Source organism: Alexandromys fortis, unplaced genomic scaffold (assembly GCF_014885135.2).
Source record: "Alexandromys fortis isolate MF-2015 unplaced genomic scaffold, M_Fortis_MF-2015_v1.1 scaffold_112, whole genome shotgun sequence".
Taxonomy (NCBI): Eukaryota; Metazoa; Chordata; class Mammalia; order Rodentia; family Cricetidae; genus Alexandromys; species Alexandromys fortis.
Genome location: NW_026068013.1, coordinates 769921 through 793105, shown reverse-complemented (window position 1 = coordinate 793105; position 23185 = coordinate 769921). Strand labels below are relative to the sequence as shown.

Genomic DNA, 23185 nt, shown 5'->3' with positions numbered 1-23185 from the left:
ATGTGGAACTATGAACATGATCAAATCTCATGACTGGAGGAATCAGGGCCCTAGGGTGGCAAACCTACTGGTGGTGTTTCACTGAATAGTCTTGCTGTCAGGCTACCTTCTTAAAGTTCATGTTTATACCCAGAGATTTATTCTGCATTCAATCTTGGTCAGAGAGGCTTCTTTTTGCGGTAAGCAGAGAGACTGATGCAAATACTCAAAGTGCTGAGAAAACACGACTGTGAGGGCTTAGCTGTGAATAAGACGTATGTATGAAACTTCCCTTACACAAGCCTCAGAGCTTGAATGTGTCCCCAGGAGAGTTGGAAAGAAATAGGAGCAAGTGGACAAGGTCAACACATACTGTATATATGTGTCATAATTACTTTTCTCATGTTGTAAAGACATCATAGCCAAGACAACTTACAGAAGAAAGTGTTTGTTGGAGTCTTATAGTTTCAGATGGTCAGAACCCATGACCATCATGGCATGGAGCATGGCAGCAGGAGGCATGATGTTGAAGCTGGTGCTGAGAACTCACATCTTGAGATGTGGCTAAAGGCAAAGAGAAAATTAACTGGGAAACCTCAAACTCCACCCTCAGTGACACACCTTCTCCAATAAGGTTGCACCTCTTTTTTTATTATTTATTTATATATTAAAGATTTCTGTCTCTTCCCCACTGATGCCTCCCATATCCCTCCCCCTCCCACAACCAACTCCCCCTCTCTCATCAGCCCAAAGAGCAGACTGGGTTCCCTGCCTTGTGGGAAGTTCAAGGACCTCCCACCTCCTTCCAGGTCTAGTAAGGTGAACATACAAACAGCCTAGGCTCCCACAAAGCCAGTACATGCAGTAGGATCAAAACCCAGTGCCATTGTTCTTGACTTCTCAGCAGTCCTCATTGTCTACTATGTTCAGTGAGTCTGGTTTTATCCCATGCTTTTTCAGACCCAGTCCAGCTCGCCTTGGTGAGTTCCCAATAAAACATCCCCATTGTCTCAGTGTGTGGGTGCACCCCTCGCGGTCCTGAGTTCCTTGCTCGTGCTCTCTCTCCTTCTGCTCCTGATTTGGACCTTGGCCTTGAGATTTCAGTCCGGTGCTCCAATGTGGGTCTCTGTCTCTGTCTCCTTTCATCGCCTGATGAAGGTTAATATTCAGGAGGATGCCTATATGTTTTTCTTTGGGTTCACCTTCTTATTTAGTTTCTCTAGGATCATGAATTATAGGCTCAATGTCCTTTATTTATGGCTAGAAACCAAATATGAGTGAGTACATCCCATGTTCCTCTTTTTGGGTCTGGCTTACCTCACTCAGGATAGTGTTTTCTTTGCACCTCTTTTTTTATTGTTTTTATTGAGCTATATATTTTTTCTCCTCTCCCCTCCCTTCCTCTCCCCTCTCTCTTCCTTCTCTCTTGATCCGCATGCTCCCAGTTTACTCAGGAGATGTTGTCTTTGTGTACTTTCCATGTACATTAGACCCATGAATGTCTCTCTTGGGGTCCTCTTTGTTGTCTAGGTTCTCTGGGATTTTTTGTTTTGTTTTGTTTTTTGCTTTATGTCTAAAAGCCACTTGAGCAAGTACATATGATATTTGTCTTTCTGGCTCTCGGTTACCTCAGTGATGTTTTCTAGATCCATTCATTTACCTGCAAATTTCAAGATGTCATTATTTTTTTCTGCTGTGTAATACTCCATTGTATAAATCTGCCACATTTTCCTTATCCATTCTTCAACTGAAGGGCATTTAGGTTGTTTCCAGGTTCTAGCTATGACAAACAATGCTGCTATGAACATAGTTGAGTGCTGCGGGAGGACCTTCCGCTCCTTCAGCCAATAGTCGCTGAAGTACGAGCTCATTGAGCTGCAGGAGCACCTTCCACTCCTTCAGCCAATAGTCGCTGAAGTATGAGCCCATTGAGCTGCAGGAGCCTTCCACTCCTTCAGCCAATAGCTGTTGAAATACAAACCCACTGGGGCATGGTCTATTTATCTTTGAAAAAGAGCGGCAAGCCTCGGCCCGCTTGGTTCCGGGGCTTGGTTCCTGCTCCTGGTCTGGTGACTAGGCTCCTTTCCTGACAGTTGGTGTTTCCTGAGTTTTACCCCCCCCCAAATAAATATCCCTTTAAATCATAATTGGTGTGGGATTGATTTGCGCATAAGTTGAGCACATGTCTTTGTGGTATAACCGAGCATCGTTTGGGTATACACTCAATATTGGTATTGCTGGGTCTTGAGGTAGGTTGTTCCCTAATTTTCTGAGAAATCTCTATACTAAAATCCATAATGGCTGTACCAGTTTGCACTCCCACCAGCAATGGAAGATGTTCCCTTTACCCCACATCCTCTCCAGCATAAGTTGTCATCAGTGTTTTTGATCTTGGCCATTCTTACAGGTGTAAGATGGAATCTCAGAGTTGTTTTGATTTGCATTTCTATGATGGCTAAGGATGTTGAGCATTTCCTTAAGTGTCTTTCAGCCATTTTAGAGTCCTCTGTTTAGGTCTGTTTGTTTTATTGTATTTTTGTTCTTTTGATAACCAATTTCTTGAGTTATTTGCATATTTTAGAGATCAGCCCTCTGTTTGTTGTGGGATTGGTGAAGCTCTTTTCCCAGTCTCTAGGCTGCCAGATTTTCTTGCTGACCGTATCCTAAGCTTCTAAGTTTCAGGAGGTCCCATTTATTAATTGTTTCTCTCAGTTTCTGTGCTACTGGGGTTATATTTAGGAAGTGGTCTCCTGTGCTAATGTGTTCAAGTGTACTTACCACTTTCTCTTCTATAAGGTTCAGTGGGGTTGGCTTTATATTGAAGGGTTTGATCCATTTGGACTTGAGTTTTCTGCATGGCAATAGATTTGGACTTATTTTCATTTTTCTACATGTTGACATCCAGTTATTCCAGCACCATTTGTTGAATATGCTTTCTTTTTCCATTTTACATATTTTGCTTCTTTGTCAAATATCAGGTGTTTGTAGGTGTGTGGATTGATATCTGGGTCTTTTGATTTGGTTCCATTGGTCCTCCTGTCTTGTTTTTATGCCAGTACCAGGCTGTTTTCAGTACTGTAGCTCTGTAGTAGAGTTTGAAGTCAGGGATTGTGATGCCTCTAGAGGTTCCTTTATTGTACAGGATTGTTTGGGCTATTCTGTATTTTTTTTTTTTTTTGCTTTTCCATATGAAATTGAGTATTGTTCTTTTGAGGTCTGTGAAGAATTTTGTTTGGATATTGATGAGCATTGCAAGATTACCATTTTTACTGTGTTAATTCTACCTACCCAAGAGCATGGGAGATCTTTCCATTTTCTGGTGTCTTCTTCAATTTCTTTCTTCAAGGACTTAAAGCTCTGTCATACATACTCTGGTTTCTCTTCAGATTGTATAATTCTTTTGCCTTTTACTAAAGGTCACACCTCTTAACCCTTCCCAAAGTGTTCATTTTTTAGGAACCATATGCATCTTTGGGGCCACTTTCATTCAAACCATCAATATATACATACAACATTTTCAAAGATGGGATGCAGGCTTCACGTCCAGCTGTAGTCTGTGGTGGCTGACAGGATACAGGGAATTATTCCGATTTTCTTGTATCCAATGAGACTTGCTTTGTTTCAAAGTATGTTGTCAGTCTTGGAGAAAGTTCATTAGATGCTGAAAAAAAAGGTGTATTCTTTTGTGTTTGGAGGAAATGTTCTGTTGATGTCTGTTAGGCCCATTTGGTTTATGCCTGTTAGTTCTAGCATTTCTCTTCTTAGGCAATATTGTCAGATATTAAAGTAGCCATTACAAACTTTCTTAATTGGTTCATTTGCTTGGAATATCTTTTTAAAACCTTTATCCTAAATTGATGTCTTTCCTTGGTGTTCAGGTGTTTTCCCTGGATGTGGCAGTAGGAGGGATCCTGGTTTCACACCCATTCTGTTAGTCTGTGTTCCTTAATTGAAGAACTGAGACCATTGATATTGAGAGATATCAATAATCAATAACTATTGATTCCTGTGATTTTATTGTTATATTGTAGTTGTTGGTAGTGATGGTGGTTGTGGTGGTGGGTGTGTGGGTGTGTCTCCTTCTTGCTTTTCAGGCCTGGGATTTTCGACTCCTTCTGTTTTGTTGGATGTGGTTAACCTCATTAGGTTGGACTTTATCCTCCATCATCTGGATTTCTAGATAAATGTTGTTCAAATTTAGTTTTATCATATAATGTCTTATTTTCTCTATCCATTTTTTGAAAGTTTCATAGGAATAGCATTGTGGAATGACATCTCTGGTCTCTCAGAGTCTGCTGCACATCTGTCTAGCCTGTTTTGGCTTTTAAGGTCTCCATTGAGAAGTCAGGTGTGATTCTAATAGTTCTGCCTTTATATGTTACTTGGTCTTTTCCCCGTGCAGCTTTTAATATTCTTTCTTTGTAATTTTTTAGTATTTTGATTATGATTTGGAGGGGAGAAATGGTCTTATTTGGATTTATGCTTCAATATTGCTTTTCATTATTGAAGGAAGTTGAGCAGGATCCTGGAAAGCAGAGCTGATGCAGAGGCCGTGGAGGGTGCTGCTTACTGGCTTGCTTCCCCAGGCTTGCTCTGCCTGCTTTCTTTCTTTTTTTTTTAATCTTTGTGTCTTTCACATCATGCATCTGGATCCCATTCATTTCCTGCTCCCTTTGTATCAACTCTCTGCCCTTAGAAACTCCCCCCCAAAAAAATAATAAAATTTAAGGGAAAAAAGAAGGAAAAGTCAGTCTCATCAGGGAAGCTGCAGTGCTACAGTGAGTCACACAGTAACCACACTTATCCATTTATTTTTACTTGCAAGTGTTCATTGAGAAGAGTCATTGGTCTGACTTGAGGCCTCTTGTTCCTGCTACACTATCAATGCTGAGTCCCTCATGGGGAGTCCTCCTGGTTCTCCTGTTGTTGTCCTGTGTCATGGAGATCCTGCAGCTTTGGGTCTGCAGGACCAGCCTCTTCACATGCTCCAGCAGATCATAGATGGAGAGGATGCTGGGGTAGACCAACTCATTCTGGACCTGGGTAGTTACAGGGTTGTTCAACCTGCCAGGTCTCCCCTTCTCCGCACCACCAGGGTGAGCTCTCCAGCATTGTCCTGTCTAGTTCACTCTTGCATCAAGGAGCAAGGGGGACCAGTTCTTCTGCTTTCACACCCTCAGGATCAGCTCCCCAACACCTACACCATCAGGGGAAGCTCTACTATGTTGCCCAGGGGAGGTTTAGAGGCCATTCTCCTGAATGCTGCAACTAGTGAGGGGCAGGGACAGCTCTCCTACTCTTATGACTTCAGGGCCAGCTCTCCCACCTGCCATTGGCAGTGGGGGGTCGGGGAGATCTGACCCCACCTCTCATCTGTCATCTGGTGGTGTGAGTGGGGGAGAGACATCCTTTCCCTGACCAGAGTCTGCTTTACAATGTTTAAGTACAATTTCTCTAAGTAATATAAAGATCGATGATTATGGGTACAATTGTTTCCAGTATCTCATCTCAGTGAAAAGGAACTTCTTTACGTTACAATATTTCTGCATCTGGTACTGTGGTATGAGTATACATGTCCATAGTGTGAGTGAGTTTTTATGCACATCTATGCATGCCTATGTGGAAGCCAGAGGTCGGTGTCAGGTGTCTTCATCCATCTTTACGCTTTGGAATGGGTTCTCTCAGTTGAACTCACAGCTGCTGCTCTGGCTGTCAGCTTGTTCTGGGACCCCATCTCTGCCTGCTGTGCACTGGGATTTCAGGTGACCACCATACCCACCTAGGAGTTATATGGATTCTGGAAGTCTCAACTCCAGTCTCATGATTGTAGCAAATGTGCTTTACCTGCTGAACCATCCTCCCAGCCCATGTATTACCTCAGTACTTTATCAAGACTTTCTCCTTTAGAATGCATCCAGTTTGGGTATACTCCCAGGCGCGGTTTAGCTGGGTCTTTCAATTTCAATCCTCAAATTTTAATTTTATAAACATCAGAAATGGGAGAAAGATACAAAGGGCAATTCACAGCACAGAAACTCAGTCCACATATATAAGCACACATTTACTAAACAAACAAACACTACACTCCAGCCTTGCAAAAAGAATAGAAAACATAAAGTAACGTTTAGGGAGTAATGTTCTCACTGCCAAATTGGGAACATTTCAGGATGTTGTCAAGTATCTGCACAGATCAAGTGATGGGAACGTTCTACGGATGGTAGAGGTATAATTTGTATTGTGAATTGAGATCAGGTACTCTCTGGTGAGACTGGGCATGTGCACATCTGGGCATCAGGCAGTCTCCATAGTAGAGTCTCTCAATGGGCTTACTTTACCAGATTGGCCTAAAAGCCTTCCTATTTCACAGCCTTTCCACACCCATCAAAATTTTCTAGGTATATTGTTTCTGAGTTCAGCTAATATAAAAAGAAGCAACTCCCTCAATGACTATTTAGGACATGGGAAGCCTTTGGTCCCCTAGTTCTTCTCAAGCTGCACAGTGGGATATTGAGCTGCGTTGCAAAGAGGGACAGAAGAAATGGAACTCTGATAGGTGACAGGAGGTGGAGTTCACTAGAGCGAATGAGGCGTTTTGAATGTGCTATGGGTTTTGAAGATACCTGTGGGTCACCTTCTATGGGTCTCCTCTAGGGTCCCCTCAGTGTTGTGCCTGGAGGTACTAGGGACTTGAAACAGCATCACTGGCAGTTCTTCTGTGCATCATTAAAATGGTGTCCAGAACTATCCATAACTATCTGGAACTATCCCATTTCCTAAAGTTTGACAAAAATTCACAGGAGAAATTCTCTCATAATTTCTCTCTAACTTGTTTTGTGACTTTGTTGGTCTTGATAGATTGATTTCCAGTTTTCTGAGGAGCTGCTATATTGATTTCCATATGGCTATACAAGTTTGTGCTCCCACTAGCAATGGAGGAGTGTTTCCCTGGCCCCACATCCCCACCAGCATGAATTGTCACTTGTATTTTTGATATTAACCATTCTGACAGGTGTAAGATGGAATCTCAATGCCATTTTGATTTGCATTTCCATGATGGTTAAAAAGTTATTCCTTATAGTGCTTCTCAGCCATTTGAGAAATTCCTCTGTTGAGACTTTTCTATTTAGATATGTACTCCATTTTTTTATCCCATTTTTAATTGGATCATTTGGTTTGTTGATGTCTAGTTTCTTAAATTCTTTATATATTTTGGATATTATCCCTCTGTCAGAAGTGGGGTTGTGGAAAATCTTTTCCATTTCTGTAGGTTGCTGTTTTGTCCTGTTGACAGTGTCCTTTGCCTTACAGAAGCTTCTCCGTTTCATGATGTCCCACTTATTAATTGTCGGTCTTAGTGCCTGCTCTATTAGTGTTCTGTTAAGGAAGTTGTCTGCATTCAAGGCTATTCCCTACTTTCTTGTTTGTCAAGTTCAGTGTGTCTGGTTTTATGTTGAGGTCTTTGATCCATTTGGACTTGAGTTACCACAAAGACACTTGCTCACCTATGCCCATAGCAACATTCATATTAGCCAGAAACTGGAAACAGCCTAGAGGTCCCTCAACTGAAGAATGAATAAAGAAAATTTACACATTTACACATGAAGCATTACTCAGATGTTAAAATAACATCGTGAAATTTCATGCAAATAGATGGAACAAGAAAAAAAAAGTCACCCTGAATGAGGTACCCAGATCCAAAAAGACAAATATGGTATGTACTCACTTATAAGTGGACATAACCTATAGAGTAAAAGAGAATCATGCTACAATCCACAGACCAAGAGAGGCCAAGTAACAAGGAGGGTCCAAGTGGGGGGACATATGGATCTCCCTGGAAAGTGGAAGTAGATTTAGTGGGTAGACTGAGGGTAGGTGGGCATAGGAATTGGATGGATTAGGTGAGGGAGGGGGAAGAGAGTACTAGGAGAGACGACTGGGGTATTTCGGAGGTGAGGTAGAAACCTATTGCAATGGAAATTTCCAGGAATCCATAAGGGTGACCTTAGTGAAGACTCCTAGTCCTGTAGGATATGGAACTAAGCAAGGCTTCCAGTTGAGGGGCTGGGACACCAACCCAGCCACAAAACCTTCAACCTACAATTAGTCTTGCCTTCAAGATGTGCTGGGGTAAAGGTGGCACAGAACTTACAGGAGCAACCAACCAATGTTTGGTCCAAATTGAGACCTATACTGCAAGAGGGAGCCCATGCCTAATACTCCTGGAGGGCGTCTGAGTATCCCAGGGACAAAGGATAGAACCAAAACAATAATGGGAAGAATAATGAAATGGTTTCTAATGATTCTCTTCTATACTTGTCGACCGGAGCCTAGCATAATCATCATCAGAGAGGTTTCATCCAACAACATCTAGAAACAGATGCAGAGATCCACAGCCAAACATTAGGTAGAGCTCAGAGGGTGAGGAAGGAGCCAAAGGGGTCAAGTCACCATGACAAAACAGCCCACAGAATCAACTAACCAGGGCTCAGAGGGGTTCACAGAGATTCAACTGACAGTCAGGGAGCCTGTATGGACCTGACCTATGTCCTCTGCATATATGTTATGGTTTTGTAGCTTGGTGTTCCTATAGGACTCCTAACAGTTGGAGCAGCGTCTGTCTCTGACTCTTTTGCCTGCCTTTGGGACCCTTTTCCTCCTACTGGGTTGCCTCATCCACCCTTAATAAGAGGGGAGGTCCTAGTTTTTATTGTAACTTGGCATGCCACGTTTGCTGGATATCCTTGAATGGCCTCCTGAAGGGAAAGGAGGAGTAGTGGATCTGGAGAAGAAGAGATGTGGTGGGGAGGGACTGGCAGGAGAGGAGGGAGGGGAAACCATAGCCACAATGCAATATATGAGAGAACAATTTTAAAAAATATAAGAAAATAATTTAAAGTTTAAAAAATGTATACTTGAGAAGGATTTCAAAATAGTTCTTCATCCTCCATCTGCCTAAGGAAACGTAAGCCTTAGGACTTAAAGTATCAACTTTGTGTTTTCCCGTGAACTTCCGTACTACAGCAAAAGCATGAAGAGATTCATTTACCCAGAGCACACTAAGCCACACAGCCAGCAAACTTATATTCCACTCTACAGTGCACTTATCTCTGTACAAGCATTCTGGTGATTAGCGAATGAGCCTCTAGCTGCACGGAGCATTGCTCTAATGGTGAGGATTAGCATTAATTCAGTACCAAAAACCGAACTGGATAATTGGCGTAAAAATGTCAGAGATGGCGGTGCTTACTCCTTGGGTACCAAACAGTGGTTCTGGGCTAGTTACTTGTATGGGATACTTTTCTCAATTAATACATGACAAGAAGCAGTCATGTATAAGGGAGGAAGGATGCAATTTAACCCACAGTTTGAGGGCAGAGTCCATTGTGACTCGGAAGGCGCAGAAGTGGGAGCAACTGTGACTGTGGCGGCAGGTACTTGAGACTGCTAGCTCACATATTGTCAGCTCATGAAACAGAGACCAGAGGCAGGCCTTTCTACAACCTCCAGCCCATCACCCCACACCCCACACTCCTCTAACAACACACTTCCTCAAGCTAGGCTCCACCACCCCAGACTTGCACACCTGTCAGAAGAGTGCACCAGCAAGGACAAAATGTTCAAACATCTGAGCCTGTGGGAGACACTTCACATCCAGATCAGAACACCCCTTATTTTTGTTTTTGTTTTCTCTCAACTACCATCCAAATATATTAAATAAAAAATTCCAGAAGTAAGCAATTTCTAAGTTTTAAATCACACACTTCTGAGTAGTGTAATGAGTTCCTGCTCTCCTTCTCTACCCATGCTTGCGGGGTCACACCCAAACTGTATATGCTGCGTTCCTTAAGGTCATTCAGCAGCTGCTTCACTTATCAGGCTGAGCATCATGATACTTGACACTACATGCTTGAGTTTTTTTCTTTTGTTTAATAAGGGCTCTAAAATAAAAAGTATTACCATATATTTTAATATTATTATATTTATTTATTGTATTATAAAATCATGCATGTGGAGTTCAGAGGACATTTTGGGGGTGTTAGCTCTGTGATTCCACCATGCGGGTCCCCTGAGTTAGACTTAACCAACAAGCATGGAGTCGAGTGCCTTGACCTGCTGAGCTATCTGTCTCACTAGCTCTACAGTTCATTCTGTATTTATTTTGTTTTAAATCTCTTACTGTACCTAAATCAGTCTCTTGCTGTAATTAATATAAGTTTAATTTTGAGTGCACATGTAAAGAAAATGTATTCACTGTATGAGGTTGGTATTATCTGTTATGTCACATTTCAAGCAAGAGGTTGAGACCCACCTGCTCTACATGTAGGACAATTCTGGTCATGAGTTTTTCTCATGTCTCAAAGAGCACCATACTTTCATTTGCATTTTCTTGTTCATTTCTGTCAAATTTGTCATCTCAAGTTTAATCTTCATCCTAAGGAAATATTTTAATACTCCAGTTTACCCAGAGCAGATGCACATACACACACACACACACACACACACACCCCAGCTCTAAAGTAGACCATGAGACACAGGGAGGCAGGCTACATGCACCCCACATACACCATGAGACACAGTTGAGACGGGCTGTTTTTGAAAAGTACCCCAGGAAGCAGCAGGAGAAGGTGGAGAAATTTAGTCATGGAAATACAGAAACCAAATACGGGGTTCAGTTCTGAGCCTATGGTCCCTGTCGGCTCCTGGGACTCAATCTTGCTGGGTGATATTGGTTATTTTTGTAAACATGCCTCAAAAGTGCCCAACCAAGAGTGAAAAAAATTAGTACTGATCTCACGTCTTCATCAACTATAAGAGCTCATTCCAGAAGAATTGGTCATCAGCCTCTCCCATCTGTTCTGCTTTAACAGATAAAATCCTCAAAGGGTGGGGTGACAGCTTGGTTAGCAATGCGCCTGCTGAGCAAGCCTGAAGGTCTGAATTTAGATCCCCAGAGTCTGCACTGGAAGCTGGGAGTGTGCTGACACACACCTGTAAATCCAGTGCTGGGGAGGAAGAAACAAGAGTCTGTTGGTCTTCAGAATCAGTGTTTCAGCTTCAGTAAAAGACCCTGGCACAGAAAGAAAAAAAAAAAAAAGATGATAGAGGAAAAACACTTGACATTGACTTCTGACTTCCACGCCCACGTTCACACAGGTGCACACACATTCAAGGAGGCGCTTGCCTACAGAAGGCAGCATGTGAAATGGTGGTAGGTACACCCAGCTGGGAGCAGAGACAGACAGATTCTATTCTGTGCACTGTTCGGACCGACGCTTGGAGAAATGACAGCAATCCCACCAGAGAGAAGTAGTGGAAAGGCCCTGGGTAGTCTTCACCTTTTGCTGGCCTCTCATCAAGGAGGCTCCAGTGAGCTGTCCCCATTCAGTTATCATCAGGTTCCTGATATCTCATGAAGACCACAGCACTCTGCTGACGAGATGGGTTGTTACTTTCAATTCAAAGAAATTCAAAGCAGTAGTATGAGAAAAAAGAAAAAAAAGAAACCATAATATGCCTAGTTCTCCAGAGCAGTTCTGCAGTCTCATAGAAAGGACATAGCCAACCTGGAAGCTAAGGGCTCTCACTTGTTTTCCATGTTGCGCTTGAATCTCCTCATTATCTATGTCATAGTTGACTTTAAGCTCCTATCAGTTGTTCATTAAATACTGTTGTAGTCTTCCAAAAGTACCAAAGATAGAAGCTGGCAGATGCTCCAGCCAGGACCTAAAGTTGACATTTTAATGACTAAGCCCAGTGCTATCAATACCACAGGGGAGGCTGTATGCCATAGCAATTTACAGACACTAGTAATACCACACTCAGGCTCCTCCTTGTCTCCAAACCTGTAAATGTTTTCTTAAGTATTCCAGGAATCTTCTGAGACTCTGGGTCCAGGTACAGCTTTAAACATGCTCCCGATGTGAGCCTCTGCTCTGTAAAGCATTTCCAGATAGCTACTTCCTAGTCATCTCAAATTAACTCGAGAAACCTTGTGTGGGAATGGCATGCTTCAGCTCCCCCGCTACCCTTCTGTGACTTGTTCAGTGAAATTTATAACAAAGAAAAAGGGGAGGCAGGCAGGAGGGAAGCAAATGCATCTGGGAGAAGAAAGGAATATCTGTAGTGCCTCACCAAGTAAGCGGTGCTGTTTGGGTTGCCGGAAGTCACTGAGCAAATCCATAGCTCAGACAAATGGCTGCCTCAGACCTACTAGGACAGATTCAGAAGTTGGACATGAAGATCAAAAATGTCCATTCTATAGCTGTTTTTATGTGCAGTGAGGCACTGAAGGATCAGCAGTTTAAATCATGAGCTGCCTCTAGAGAGAACCTCAGTTATATTCCCAGCACCTGCATCCCCCATCAGTTAGCTCACAAGTGCCTGTAACTGCAGCTCTCACTGGACATTGCATTCATATGCACAAATGCACATATGGACACATACAGATACACATACTCTAAAACAAAACTAAAATAGTTTTCAAAACGGACAGTGAGATTCGAGGACGTTGCTTAAATGTCCAACAAACCAAGCACACTCAAAGTTCTTTGCAAATATTCATGGGGAGATGTGAGGCTTCCATTCTCACACCTACCTGGCCAGTGAGCAGCATCCCTCTATGGTCTGTGCTTCAGCTGCTGCCATGGCTTCCCTCGGGGATTCACTCTAATCTCATCTCGATGCTGAAATAAATCCCCTCCTTCTCAAGGTGACTCGATAGTGGTCTACAACAACAAAAGGAAAACAATGTTTTAAAAAGGTTACCTTCCTCTTCCTTGACCATTGATGCTATCTTCCCAGCCTCACCTAGAGGAAGGGGAAACAGAGCTTCCTGGGGTCTCTTACAAAGACACCAAGCCTGCCTTTGGTAAGTGATTGGCTATCCCAGGAGCCTGATGTAGAGAACAACAGAACTGTGGGGCATTGTTAGAAAGGTGGGCACCATGGCTGACCAGAAAGGCTTCCTTCACTTCCATATCTTACTCCCACAGTTGTGCTAACAACACCGAAGTGTGTTTTCCTAGTTACTGCTCCCTCATCCTCTAAACAAGACAGGGCCCACGAAATGGATTATTGATATGGGAGCACCCTTCTGTATGCTGTGAATGTTTTATCACCATTGGTTAATAAAGAAGCTGGTTTGGCCTAGAGCAGGGCAGAATATCACTATGTGGAAAAGCCAGACTGAACACAGGGGAAAGAAGGTGGAGTCAGAGAGATGCCAGCAGTTGCAAAGGAATAAGATGGCAGAGCATTACCAGCAGCCCATGGGGCACATGGCAATATACAAATTAATAGAAATGGGTCCATTCACGTTATAAGTGCTAGTTAATAATAAGCCTGAGCTGATAGGCTAAGCAGTTTGTAATTAATATTAAGCCTCAGAGTGGTTATTTGAGAACTAGGGAGCAGGAAAGAAACCTCCAGTTACAGGCTGTCCTTAGTGTGGGTCCTAGCTATGGGTTATCCCCAGCATGGGTCCTAGAGATGGGCTGTCCCCAGCATGGGTCCTAGAGATGGGTTATCCTTAGCATGGGCTTGAGAAATGAGTTATTCCTAGTGTGGGTTCTAGTGACGGGTTATCCCCAGTGTGGGCCCTAGAGATGGGTTATCCTTAGCTTGGGTCCTAACATAGGTTATCTACAGTATGGGCCCTAGAGATGGAGTATCCCCAGTGTGGGTCTTAGAGCTGTGTTGTCCGTGTGATGGGCCTTGTTAAGTGATCCATTTGGAGTTTGAGTCTGCAACTACATTACTTTACTGCTTAACAAAATAAATTTTTTGGCTATGTTCTTGAAAATCATGATTCCTGTTCTGTTTAATCTGCCCATTAATGAAATACACCCATTTTCTCTTCCTACAGTGGGAGTTTGGCTCTCTGAAGTCTAATGCAGTAATTAAAAATAATGTAATTAAGCCTAGTCAGATCCTATCAGAAGCCAAACAGTGGAAAATGAACTCTTGAGCTTGTGAGCAAGACACATAAACGCAAAGCTCCTCAGAACTATCCTGAGGCAGGTAAAGGCATCTGAGATCAGTGGTGACTGCCCAGGAATTTGCCCTAGTGACTTCAGCCGGACTGCTCTAAGAACCTTAGCTGCCTTCATGTGTTTGTGCAAATTAGACTGCTAGTAAACCCTTATGTCCAGGGATAGACTCTGTCTAAAGACCTGTAAGAAAAATTAATCCAACTTAAACACCAACCCAGGGTAGTATAAAGGGAGCAGCTTCTATGACCACACTTCAATACTGTTTGGATTATCTCTACCTTTTCAAGATAAAGAGTAACATACTTAAATTTACTTTATGCTGCTGACTTTTGGGTAGATTTCTAGACTGGACTATTCATTTTCATTATTTGTGTATGAATACGTATGATGTTTTTACATAGTAGGTTATGAACTATGAGGCTAAAAATATTCTGCAACATTTCCTACTTGCCTTTTAAATTTCTTTATTATGTAACACAAGATAAATAATAATAAAGTCAATTCTGTGCATTTAAATGTGTTTTCCTTTAATAGTATTTTCCATTCCTTTTAGTTCAAATATCATGCCCTGTCTCCACATAAGAAGTATATACTTTTCTTCCTGTTTTAGTAGCCTTGGTCAGATTTAGATTTGAATATATATGAAAATAATTTTAATATATAGATTTTTTTCAATGTACATTCAATCATCCCTAAAACATCTATTGACTCTTTCACCCAGTTGCTTGCAGTCACTTTTTTTTTTTTAAATTCAAACCAAACATACACAGAAGATACAAAAAACACAGAACACCTTCAGAGGTTATTTTGTCCTATTCCCCTCTAAATCCTTAGGCTAATACCACACTGTTTTGTTAAATACCTAATGTGTGAAATACCCACATACAGAAACTCATTTGCAAAATTTTATTAGCTATCCTTATTTATGAACTTCAGTTTTTATTAGCTGTTCTGACTTGTTTAATCTTCAAAAGAACCTTAAAATCACTAGCAACTCCAGAAGTACTCTGAAATCTAATGAGATTTTATGGACATTTCATTATAAATTAATTTTAAAATTTATTCTTTATAATATTTAGTTTTTCAGGATTTTGTTATGCAGCACACTTTAGTCACTTCTAATCTTTCTGTCTTGTACTAATTTGTATTTCCCACTAAGTCTTGTTAGAATATTACTAAGGAATATAATACAGAAACCTAGTGAACAAGAGAAAATAGGAGCATATAAATAAACACACATATTATACAATTGCACATACCTACGCAATGGGAAGATTGGCTCTAGCATCTGAGTCATCATTCTGTACTGCTTGTTAGTCGTGGCTGGTGTGTGGGAAACCTGTTGAGTTTGTACATCTATTTATATGCATAGTTGGTGTCCTTGCAGAAAATCAAATGACACACTCAAGGGGGTTAAAATTCTTGAAGTCTGACCACAAACACATGAGCAGGGCTAAGGTCATTGAGGAAAAACCCAGCATGAGGATTCACAGCCATGGACTTTGTCTTGGTGACTCTTCTCGTTGTTATGACAAAAAACACCAAGCAGTCTGCTTGGAAGGGCTGCTATCGTCTTCTAGGGACATCATGGCAGCAGGCTTGAGGCAGCCGGTCACAGTGCACACACATTCAGGAAATGGAGTGGTGCGTGCTGGGGCTCAGTGTACTTCTCCTTTCCAGTCTGGAACACCAGCCTGAGGAAGGATGCCATCAGTGTAGTTCTTTTTAAAAAATGCTGCAAGATCCCCGCGGCAGTAGGCAGCAGAAATGCTGTAGGTCCCAAATGGCGATGGCGGGCCATGTGGTGGCAGGCAGCGGGCTCTGGGACCAGCCAGTCCCAGGCAGAAATGGCTGCTGGTCCCAGAGCGGTGATGGCGGGCCATGTGGCAGCAGGCAGTGGGCCCCAGGCAGAGACGGCTGCTGGTCCCCGAGCAGTGGCTGGTCCCAGGCAGGGAGACACATGGCGGGCGGGCAGAAGACAGAAACATGGATAAACATGACATGCAGGGTGAGGTTGAATGTTTATTCAAGGGGTTATGGAGGAGGAAGGGTGAAGGGGGGACAGAGAGAGAGGGAGAGAGAGAGAAACAGAGAGAGAGAGGAGAAGAGGAGAGAGAGACAGAGAAGTGGGAAGAGAGGCAGAAGCGAAGCTGCCTCTCTGAGAGGAAGATGGAAAAGGGAGCGAACTCAGGCCAGAAGCTGAAGATCAGTCTGCCTCAGCAGATGGGGGAGGGAGTGGGCGTGGCTTGTCTCTTAAAGGGACCAAAACCATAATATTCCCAGGTCTTCCTTATAATAAAAAGCAGGAGATTAGATACCACAGTTTGAAGGAATTGGGGCGGCGAATTCTCAAAACTGCTTCCTGCTGATTTGTGGGCGTCGTCTTTGGGGGGGAGGTGACCTGAAGAAGGCTGTGTGCTGGGAACATCCTGGCATAGCTGGTCTCTTTGCTTCTGACCGATGTCTGTGGCATGGGGATGTCTGGTGTCCCTAAGGTATTGGCAGAACAAAGAACAAAGTTAAATTAAGGTAAAAAAAAAATTTTAGGACCAGGGAATCGAGGGGGATGTATCTGACCTGTTTAAGGTGGATTCTTTAATTCGGCTTCCTGGAACTCACGAGAACTCCTTGGGTTTGTGAAAACAGAAGTTTTAGACATATAATGACTGTAGCATAAGAGATAAATTTGGTTTGAAATTTGTTTGGTGAGGTCACCTTGCAAAACCTCAACCTGGTGAAACCTCTCAGCTGTCAAGCTGTCAGAGATCTTTGAGAAGGATAAGATTTTACTTGAGTTACTGATTAAAAAAATGACAGAGAACTTACTTGGTTGGCACCAAGAGCTACTCTTTTTGTATCCCCCATGGTTGGTGAAGGTTGCACTTGAGCTTTGCTGTTTAGCGCAGGGCCTGCCAGGCTCCAGAAGATCTGTGGGCTAAGAAATCTGTAGGAAGACAGGCCTACCTTGACCTGAGCAGCTAGGCTGTCGATTCCAGTGATTCCGTCCACATCTAGAGAGGTCTTTACTTTAGACGAAAGGCAGGTTTGTCCAATGGTCAGCACTCGGCAGTCAAAGCGAACCGCAGAAGGACGTTGTTTTGTGTGTCCATTTGTCTTCTGTCTTCTTTGGAGGGAGCAGAGAGCTGCTGCTAGGAGCCAACCTGTCTCTTTTTGTTGTTGTGAAAAGTTTTTAATAATTAAATACGTAAATATCACATTCCCCAGATCTCTGAGCAGTTGAGGGCTGTTTATCAGGAATAACTATAGTATAGAATTTGTTTGGAAAGTTGGGTCTGAGCTTGACCACATTGGTTCTCAACAGGTAAGATTTACATTTGTAAAAAGATAGAGGGAAAAGCTGCTTGAAATATAAGGTTAGTGGCAAAACTGACAATGGTAGAGAACAGCTTAAGAGGCTTAAAGGTACATACCAGTTTAAAATACAAGACTCATGTTTTGTAGTCTGAAATGAGATGTAATAAACAATTATTATACATACAGAGAGTGAACAAGAATTAGGCAACGTGGACGCCTCTGACAGGCCCTATCAGAGACATGCCATTGCTCAAAACACATGTAACAGAGTTAACAGGAGGATTTTAGTGAAAACCGGGTGAGAAGGTAGGGTAAAACCAGGACAGTGTGGTCACATGACCTGGCTCTCAGCCAAGATGGTGAAAAGGTCACCTGACCCATCTGGCCTTCAGCCAAGATGGCAAAAAAGTCACCTGACCCATCTGACCCTCAGCCAAAATGGTGACCGCCACATGTTGTCTGCTCTGTTGGTGAGCCGCCATGTCATATCAAAAGCTGCAGAGGGGAGGGGCAACAGGCTGGAACCCAAAAAACTGGCCATTTAAAATTTTTTTAAGGTAGTTGGGGCCATTTTGGACAAAAACTGATAAGTGTGAGGCATTAAAGTATAGGTCTGGATGGCTTGGCTCCCATGGTCAGGACCGTGCAAACACCTGCAAAAACTGTGGCACCTCAAGCCTACAACGAGAACGTTAAGGCGAGATGCAGATGGCACGAACACCCGCAGGCCCTATGAAAAGGCGTCCGATTCCATGGGGGGTGTTATAACCTGGCTGAATCGACTCGAGCCTCCGAGCAGGAGGGATTCAGCCAAGGTCAGGCCGCACCGTAGCGGCGTGCTACACCGTAGCAGCAGTTACGACAAAAAGAAGGAAGAAAAGAAATGAAAAAAGAAAAAGAGGGAGAACTGGAGACCCCGGGCCTCCAGGCTCGGGTGAGCTGAGGGCCTGGCTAACATCAGCCCTCTCAGGCACAGGCTTAGCTCAGGAGACAAGCCAAATTGAATGCCAGTGAAGGGAACAACCGAGGCCCTGAAAGCCCGTGGTTGGAGGTCCCCCCCATCCCTAAAAGCCGTGAAGGGTTGCCGGGAGCTCAACGCTCAATCCCTTGGGTTAAAAGAGATGATTAAGCTGGCTGAGATGGGGACACTCACAATTAGTTGATTTGTTGTTTGGAGGAGCTGCAGCAGATGGAACACGTGGGTCGTTGTAGAGAAGGTCCTCAAGTCCTGATTCTGCCCCAGGAAGGAGTTCAGAGTCCCAGACAGCACCTAAAGCCGGAACTCGAGCCCCGGGTGGAAGTCTGGGGCTGGCGAATCATCTGAGTCACAGCACCAAAATGTTGTTCTTTTTTAAAAAATGCTGCAAGATCCCCAGCGGCAGTAGGCAGCAGAAATACTGTAGGTCCCAAATGGTGGTGGTGGGCCATGTGGTAGCAGGCAGTGGGCCCCAGGCAGAGATGGCTGCTGGTCGCTGAGCAATGGCTGGTCCCAGGCAGGGAGACACATGGCGGGCGGGCAGAAGACAGAAACATGGATAGACACGACATGCAGGGTGAGGTTGAATGTTTATTCTGGGGGTTATGAAGGAGGAAGAGTGAAGGGGGGACAGAGAGAGAGAGAGAGANTCACAGAAGTCCTTCCCTGAAGGGGCAGGGCAAGGGGGTAGGCTTTACCCAAAGCCCAGTAAGAAGCGTGGCTATGAGAGGAGGCTACCCGGACATTGCCGCAGCATGGTGGAGAAGTGGTAAATACAGGCCGTCACAACTGCCGGCTTCTTTACTTTGTTCTCCAGCTGGTGCCTCTCCATTGCTGAAGCCAAAAGAAATGGATCCGAGAAGCCCAAATAGTACAGGGCTTTCCTAACTATTATTTTTAACTTCTCAGCAGGTTCATACATTTATCTAATAAATATTAATCATCCTCCCTGTCTTATTGCAACAAGTCACCACTCCTAATTCTCCTCAAGTAATGCCACTCCCTGATGACTAAGCATTTAGATACGTGAGCCGTGGTCCCTTCTTAAAACAGATCGCATACTTTCAGCACACAACAGCACACGATACACATTAGCTTTCCAAAAGGAGAGAGAAGGGGCACAGTGAGGAAACAATGGATCAAAGCGAGACTGGAAACCATCAAGGCAAACTCCAAATTCTCTATATCCATGAGATGTCAAAGTACTCTTTGAATTTCCAACTCCTTTTAGCTTTTGTTGTTGTTGGAAACAGGATTTTTCTGTGAAGTTCCAGGCTGTCCTGAACACCAGGTTGACCACAAACTCAGAGATCTGCCTGCCTCTGCCTCTCAAGTGCTGGGATTAAAGCTGTGATCCACTATCACCTGGCTCTTTTTAACTTTGTTGACTGCGGCTTCCCTTTCTTGGGCTGGTTCCACACCCAGTCTGCAGTTTCCCATAGTTCTGGCACCTGCAACATCTTGGGGTCTTCAATGAGCTTCTGGCTCCAGCACCACAGCTTTATGCAGTGACTTCTCTGGGCCTCCTGCACAGATATCTCTGATACATGCCTGGCCTCAACCACTTTCTTTAGCCACAGAGGGATATTCCACAACCCCCTTCTTAAGTCTAAAGCTAGAAGCACATGATTGAATTTGCCAATTGCTCCAGCTTGCTAAATTGGAACTTGGCCCCTATGTTCAAATACATTTTCAGCAGCTTTCTGTTTTCTATGGTTTCCTTCATTGTTTAAGCTTTCTTTACTTCCTTTCACAAGATGGAATCTGAGCTGGGTAGGGTCTTGCCCTGAGGTCACCACTCCCTTTATTCCATTTTTTTGTCAGGGTTGTCTTTAAACTTGGTATGTCCTTGAGCACTGGCCTTAGCTCCATTATACTTCCTGGTACACCTTCTCTCCTCAAACTGTACATTTTTTAAAGTTTGTCCTTGCTCAGCTTGCACTTTTTCTTTACAGATCTGCACAAGAGTGGTCACTAATAACCAGAGGGCTCAGCTAATGTTAGGCTATTTTGAAATCTCCTCTACCAGCACCGTTAATCTAAATCTCTTTAATCTAGCCTTTGGCAGGTTCTTTTGGACAGGAACAGAAAGCAGCAACATTCTTTGCCAAAATATCCTAAGAGCAGTCTCTAGACCACTCACTAATACTTTTCCCCTCTAAAACCTCTCATGCTGTGCTCCTGTAACTGCCTTGAACACTGTCTTCCATATTCCCACAGTAAAAACATCTTACATCATTCAACTGCTTTCCTAATCCAAAGTCCTTCAAAGTCCCGGTCTTCCATATTTATCAAGCAAACATCATGGTCAGGCCTGTCACAACAACACTCTATTCCTCCGTGGTAACAACCTCTGTCTTTAACGTGCTGTATAGCTTTGAAAAGACACCATGACCATGGCAACTCTTATAAAAGAAATGATTTAATTGGGGCTTGCTTATGGTTTCAGAGGTCTAGTCCATTATCATCATGTCAGGGAACATAGCAACACACAGGCAGACTTGGTGCTGGCTAAGTAATTTAGAGTTCTACATCCAGATCCATGGGCAGGAGGAGGAAGAGAGAGAGCCACTAGGAATAAGTTGGGCTTCTGAAACTTCAGAGTCCAGCCCCAGTGACTCACTTCCTCCCACAAGACCCATCTAACCAAACAAGCCATACCTCCTAATCCTTCTCAAGTAGTGCCACTCCCTATGAGTAAACATTTGAATATGTGAGCCTAAGGGGGCCATTTTTATTCAAACCACAACATTCCTGTACTGCTCTCTCACCCTTCTCTTGCTGGACCCTTCATCACAACAAATCTTCCTCTTGTTTCCATGTTTTTGCATGTGGCCCATTGAGTTTAATTAGAGTTTCTTGTCAGAGCACAGATGGGAGGTAATTACTGGAATAGGAGAAATTTATCGATGGCTGGAGCCCTCTTTAAATCCACTAACTACCAAGAATCCCCCAGAGAGGGTGAGACCCCTTCGGTCATCTGGCTTTACAATCTTTATGGGCTACAATGTTGATAGTTCAATTTATGTACAATAGCAAAATAGTATCAATTGGCATATCCATGACCTCAAGTATATATAGTTTCTTTGTGTTGAAAACAGAAAGATACTTTGAAATACACAGTAAGTTATTGTTGACTATGTTGGCTACAGTTACCCACTTAATCTGAAGTTTAAAGAACAACACTGAAAAAGACAAAGATGAGGGGCTCCCAAGAGCCAATGAGATATGCCAAAGGGCACTGCATGGTTTTTCAAAGGAATAGAAGGGTACATATTTAGGAAAGAAAGACACAATTAGTATCACCATCTTGTTCCCTTTCCACAATTAAGCATCCTGCAGATGCTATGCCAGGCTTTGAAATCCTGCTCACACAGTAAATCTGATTTCTTTGGTTGTGTCTTGTTTGAATTAGTTATTTCACACATTAAAAAATGATTTTCAAACTCTATTGCATTCAGCAGTTGATATCACTCTGTGACATCGCCCCTGTGTTTCCTGTTTTCATTATTATGTACACCCAGATCTACCTCTGTCTTCAGTGTATCTCAACGTTTTTATAACCTCAGTGTTCAAACTTTCTCACACTCAGTCAACAATAAGACAAATTTATGGATTACTTTATGCAGTTCTATAGTTTTGAGATTTTTTTTTTTTTGCCTTCTGATCCAAGCACAGGTGTCAAGATTTTGTTTCACTGTTTTCATTCTCTGAATTCAGAACTTGGTCTGTGGATGCAGCTGGATGACAGAGCTCCAAAACTCTGAGAAATAAATTGTTGTTCAAGTCGTTTGGTCTCTTTACTTCTTTCAGTCAGTCCACACAAACTCTCACACTCTCTTTTCCTCTTAAGCTCATTAGCATCTACACAATCAAATAGGCATACCATAGGCACTTGCCTTTTCCTGGACTGAATTCATCACCAGGCTAGAGTGAATGCCTTCTTGATTAGGATGTAAATAACTTCCAATATGAGGGGCAAAACTGTGTTTAGATTGTATTTGTTTACAGTCTGAGTGACAATAGGAGAAAAAGTAAATCTTAGATTTTAAAATAGGATAATAATCACGTAGCACATGGAAATTCTCATTAATGAAATGAGATCTAGTAGAGAACATATTCAATGTGGTACTTAAGAAATAACATTCAATGGCTGAGAAATACTTAAAGAAATATTCAGCATCCTTATCCATCAGGGAATGCAAATCAAAACTGCTTTAAGCTTTTATGTTATGCCAGTCAGAATGTCCAAGATCAATAAAACAAATGACAACTAAAAAAGAAAAAAAGAAATAACATTCAAGATGTCTTAACTACTTGTGCTGCCATAATTTTATATTACATTTACATAATGGAAAGTATAATGCTGCAGGACAGGAAATAGAGGGGTACATTTAGTGCTCCGGAGTGAGGTAGATAACTTGTAAGATATTACACACTTTGTTATTCATCTTAATTACGCATGAACTAAAGAAATTGACATGCTAATTTCCTTCAGAGTACCATGCCTTTCTTCACAGACCCCAGCAAACCCTGTGAGGATTCCCACTCTGGGGCTCTCACAGCCGAGCTTCCTCTGCAGAAGACAGGCCAAGTGAGCAGAGTCAGGCTGCCCAGGCCATCCGGTTTCAGCTTCAGCAGGAAGTTGATCCAGGGAGAGAGCTTTGAAAAGACTGGTCATCCCAGATGACATCTGTAATGGAACTGGGCTGAACTGAGAAAAAGCAGATCATGACATTTGTAATGGAACAGATCATGACATCTGAGTCATTTTAGAACACGGCAGTCTCAGAACCATAAGGATGCCACTGAGCCTGAACTTGGTCTCCACGACACACAGGGTCAAGCAAGAGGCCTGGCAAGTTGTCCTCTGACCTCCACAAACATATCACAGCATGCATATGTGTTCCTGTGCAAGGAACAT

General features: G+C 43.0%; 1 long non-coding RNA gene across 1 annotated transcript; it reads right to left on the bottom strand.

The window, feature by feature from the left end:
• Window positions 1–10600: 10600 nt before the first annotated feature.
• Window positions 10601–17739, bottom strand: LOC126513696 (uncharacterized). Its single transcript, XR_007595415.1, has 4 exons — window positions 15230–17739; window positions 12575–12704; window positions 11316–11406; window positions 10601–11047 (listed from the first exon to the last, which is right to left on the bottom strand). It is a non-coding gene; the product is annotated as an uncharacterized lncRNA (long non-coding RNA).
• Window positions 17740–23185: the final 5446 nt, after the last annotated feature.